Source organism: Bison bison, unplaced genomic scaffold, assembly GCF_000754665.1.
Source record: "Bison bison bison isolate TAMUID 2011002044 unplaced genomic scaffold, Bison_UMD1.0 scf7180017864241, whole genome shotgun sequence".
Taxonomy (NCBI): Eukaryota; Metazoa; Chordata; class Mammalia; order Artiodactyla; family Bovidae; genus Bison; species Bison bison.
Window position 1 is genome coordinate 684,742 of NW_011494813.1, and position 5,115 is coordinate 689,856.

The window sequence follows — 5,115 nt, forward strand, 5'->3', positions numbered from 1 at the left end:
TGGACGTCACCAGATGGTCAACACCAAAATCAGATTGATTATATTCTTTGCAGCCAAAGATGGAGAAGCTCTATACAGTCAGCAAAAACAAGACTGGGAGCTGACTGTGGCTCAGATCATGAACTCCTTATTGCCAAATTCAGACTTAAATTGAAGAAAATAGGCATAAATACTGGAAAAGAGTAGGAAAAAATATCTGCAGGCAATATAGAATCTCATAGAAAAATTCCAGAAGTGTGAACTGAAAAATTCTGAAATCTAAAAGAGAGAAGTAGAAAATGTAGTGGGCATTGTGGAATGTTTTGTTTTGTTTTGGCTATACAGCATAGAAATCCCCACCCTGGGTTTAGGAAACATCCATTATCTACATCCAGGTGAAAGTGGCGCCCCCACATACTGCTACAGAAATTGAAAAAGTGACTTCTTTCCTGCCTCCTGCCTGCCTGGGCATAGGAACATGACCAAGGAACCCTCCATGTCCTTCCAATAATTGCCTTTTCTACTTAGGCTTTCAGTTGAGAACTACAACTCTTACAGAAATTGATATTAACGGTAGGTTGCAGGCAACAAATCCTCCAGAAAATGGGGGATCTAATTTTGATTATCTTGCTCAGGTAGAGCCAAAAGTGGGAACAATTCCACAATATTCATAAATGAGAATCTGAAAGCCAAGAGCTCGGGAGGGTTAAATAGCTATTTGAGTTACTTATTGTCTATTGAGAACAGGGATTTGCGAGCATTCAATGCACCGATCAAAGAACAGAATAGAAGACAATGGGTTTTTATTTTTTATTTTTTTATTTGTTGGCCAAGTGGCATGCGGGATCTCAGTTTCCTGACCAGAGATCACACCCATGCTCCGTGCAGTGGAAACTCAAAGCCCTAACCACTGGACCCCCAGGGAATTACCCAAACATTGAAAATCAGTGGTGTGAATTTATATAGCCTGAGAAGTGGAATGGCTGCTTTTAATGATACCGGATAGCTTAAAGAAAGAATATAACCTCAAATGCCTCAGATTTCATTTCAGGGCACAGCAGGATCCTGGGAAATATCTAGTATTCTGTTCTTTAACCCCAGATAGCTTTCCGATCATTGTAAAACCAAACTTAAGATTGGTCCAATAAGTTGCTAAGTTACATGTAGTTTAGTTAGTACTTTGGCCACCTGATGCAAAAAGCCGACTCACTGGAAAGTATCCTGATACTGGGAAAGATTGAAGGCAAAAGGAGAAGAAGGTGGCAGAGAATGAGATGGTTAGAGGGCATCACTGACTCAATGAACATTAGTTTGATCAATCTTTGTTAGATAGTAAAGGACAGGGAAGCCTGGCATGCTGTAGTCCATGGGGTCACAAAGAGTCAGACACGACTTAGCTGAACTGAACTTATCTCAGTACCATGTAAAATTTAGGATACTGATTGAGATAAGGTGGTACCTTAAGAAAATGAGCAGGGGGTCATTTTGAAACCCTTATGATCCTCCTGGACAGTTAAATCAATCTGCCACCATCTTTTGGAAAGAAGCAGGGTCTCCGCTATACCTGAAGATACCCTCTGGGGACAGGTAATTCTCATCTCACCTGTCATTGTTTCAGACTAAGACTACAAATGGATCCCTGAGGACTCCTAGAATTCAGCATCGAAGTTATCAGAAGATTACTGCCAGTTCCTTGAAGACAAGACCGCTTGGAGCTCAGATCCTTCAGAAATAAAAGTTCAAGTCACCCCTCTGGGTAAAACTCCAGCCAGAAGGTCTGCTGCCTGAAGGCAAAGGAAACATGGTAATGGAAGAGTGAGATCATGAAAATCTGCTTCAGCCTTACTGTGAAGGTTGCTCAGTCATGTCCAACTCTTTGCAACCCCATGGACTATACAGTGTATGGAATTCTCCAGGCCAGAATACTGGCGTGGGTAGCTGTTCTCTTCTCCAGGAGATCTTCCCAACCCAGGTCTCCTGCATCGCAGGCAAATTCTTTACCAGTTGAGCCACCAGGGAAGCCCTCAGCCTTACTACTCATTCTACTACTACTGCTGCTGCTGCTGCTGCTAAGTCACTTCAGTCGTGTCCAACTCTGTGCGACCCCATAGACGGCAGCCCACCAGGCTTCCCCATCCCTGGGATTCTCCAGGCAAGATCACTGGAGTGGGTTGCCATTTCCTTCTCCAATGCATGAAAGTGAAAAGTGCAAGTGAAGGCGCTCAGTCGTGTCCAACTCTTAGCAGCCCCATGGACTTCAGCCTACCAGGCTCCTCCGTCCATGGGATTTTCTAGGCAAAAGTACTGGAGTGGGGTGCCATTGCCTTCTCCTACTACTACTACAGCCTACTTACTACTCATTTACTCTACTTATGTAGAAATGACAATTACAAACTCTCCTTTATATTCTTCTCTGCTATGTCCTGCGTATGTTTATATGTGAAACCATTTGGGTCTCATTAAGGGATTTCCAAAGACCTCCAGCACCAGAGTCCTTTATATCTCAGAGCAAAAAAGAATTCAGCCAAAGGCAAAGTGAGAGATAAGAAGTGATTAAGTAGAATAGGACACTTGTGAGGTTTACAAGCAGGCAGGCAATGGGGTTGCTGCGCCCTAAGAACTTACTGGGCTACAGTTTTATAATCAAAGGAAAAGTGAGAAAGAAGAACTTCTCTGTCTTTTTCGAGCAGGTTGGGCAGGAAAGTTTTCTTGTCCCTACATCATTAAGCTGCTGCTGCTGCTGCTAAGTCACTTTAGTCGTGTCCGACTCTGTGCGACCCCATAGACGGCAGCCCACCAGGCTCCGCCATCCCTGGGATTCTCCAGGCAAGAACACTGGAGTGGGTTGCCATTTCCATCAAGCTAGGTCCACAAATTATAATTTTTTTAATGTGTGCAGAGAGTGTGTCCTAGGGACCATTAGCTTACTGAGCTCACCGCACAGGATGTGGGGCTCATGCCATCATCGTTTCATTATTTGGGAGCATGTCTCCTGCTTCCGTTGCATGGTTTTGTTAACTTAAGCAAGCCTGCTTGGTTTTGTGGTGAAGCAAACCTGCTTTCTTGAGTAATCATTAGCTTACAGGGGTCTCTCATCTTTTTTTCTACTCACAGTCTCCTAGTGGGATTCACCAGTTAATCACCTACTATGTCCCTTTACTCTGTCTCTATCACATGTGTTAACTAATTCCCTTCTTTTTCTCCCCCTGCTGCTGCTGCTGCTGCTAAGTCGCTTCAGTCATGTCCAACTCTGTGCGACTCCATAGACGGCAGCCCACCAGGCTCCGCCATCCCTGGGATTCTCCAGGCAAGAACACTGGAGTGGGTTGCCATTTCCTTCTCCAATGCATGAAAGTGAAAAGTGAAAGTGAAGTCGCTCAGTCGTGTCTGACTCTTAGCGACCCCATGGACTGCAGCCTACCAGGGTCCTCCGTCCGTGGGAGTTTCCAGGCAAGAGTACTGGAGTGGGTTGCCATTTCCTTCTCCGTTTTTACCCCCTACCATCTCCTTTTTCCACCTAAGTGTTAGTTGCTCAGTCGTGTTTGACTGTTTTTGACCCCGTGGACTGTAGCCTGCTGGGCTCCTCTGTCCAGGGGATTTTCCAGGCAAGAGTACTGCAGTGGGTTGCCATTTCCTTCTCCAGGGGATCTTCCCAACCAGGGATCAAACCTACATCTCCTGCACTGGCAGGGGGATTCTTTACTGTCTGACTCATGAGGGAAGCCCACAATTAAGGCCTTACAGAGGTTTAACTTTATAATTAGTCCTTGATGGGGTCACAAGAGTACTAGACAAGAAACTGACATCATTTAGAGATCTTAGATTTTTTTTAACTCAATACTTGGCTAGGTAGTTGCTCCTCTTCAGGAAAGGAAGGGTTATTGCTGATTTTTCCCAGTTTTGTTAAGATATAATTGACATACAGCACAGTATAAGTTTATTTATTCATTCCACTGTTGATGGACATTTAAATTGTCTCCAATTTGGGGCTGTTACAAACAATACTGCTATGAAATTTTTGTACATGGCTTTTAGGGCTCATATATACACATTTTGTGTAAAACACAGAAGTAAAGTTGCAGATTCATAGAGAATGCAGATGTTTGATTTTGCATGCTTTTGGTTAACGGTTTCCTAAGTTGTCCCAATTGATGCTTTCACCCAGCACTGTATGAAAATTCTGGTTCCTCTACATTCTTACCAACCAACACTCAGTACTGACATTTTTATTTTAGCCACCCTCCTGGAGGTGTAGTTGCATTGCGTTTATTTAGTTATTCTCACCCGTGCACCTGTGCACTTGGTAAGTCACTTCAGTCGTGTCTGACTCTTTTGCAATCCCATGGATGGTAGCCCACCAGGCTTCTCTGTCCATGGGATTCTCCAGGCAAGAATACTGGAGTGGGTTGCCATGCCCTCCTCCAGGGTATCTTCCCAACCCAGGGATCAAACCTGAGTCTCTTTAAGTCTCCCGCATTGGCAGATGGGCTCTTTACCACTAGCGCCACCTGGGACGCCACGGTCAATTAATTGATGACAAAGGAGGCAAGACTAAGCAATGGAGCAAAGAGAGTCTTTTCAATAAATGGTACTGGGAAAACTGGACAGCTGCACATTAAAAAAAATGAACATAGAACATTTTTTAACACCATACACAAAAATAAACTCAAAACGGATTAAAGACCTAAATGTAAGACCGGATATTATAAAACTCTTAGAGGAACAGATAGGCACAACACTGACATAAATCATAGCAATATCCTTTTTGATATGCCTCCTAGAGTAATGGAAATAAAAACAAAAATTATTATCATTTGCCACACTGCTGGCATGTGAGATCTTACTTCCCTGACCATGGATCAAACCTGGGAACCCTGGAATGGAAGCACACAGTCCTAACCGCTGACAGCCAGAGAATTCCCTGACTGGAGGTCATATTGCTCACCACAGAGATACACAGAAAAAGGGCCTCAACCTCAACTGATTCTCTATTCTCAGGATTTCCTAGTGATTTCGATTGAGGTAGATTTTACAATTTTCATTTTTAAAAGGCATGACAGATGACCTGTGGGAAACTAAATCCTCAAAATATATTTATATATATTATATATATAAATATATATATATATATAAATA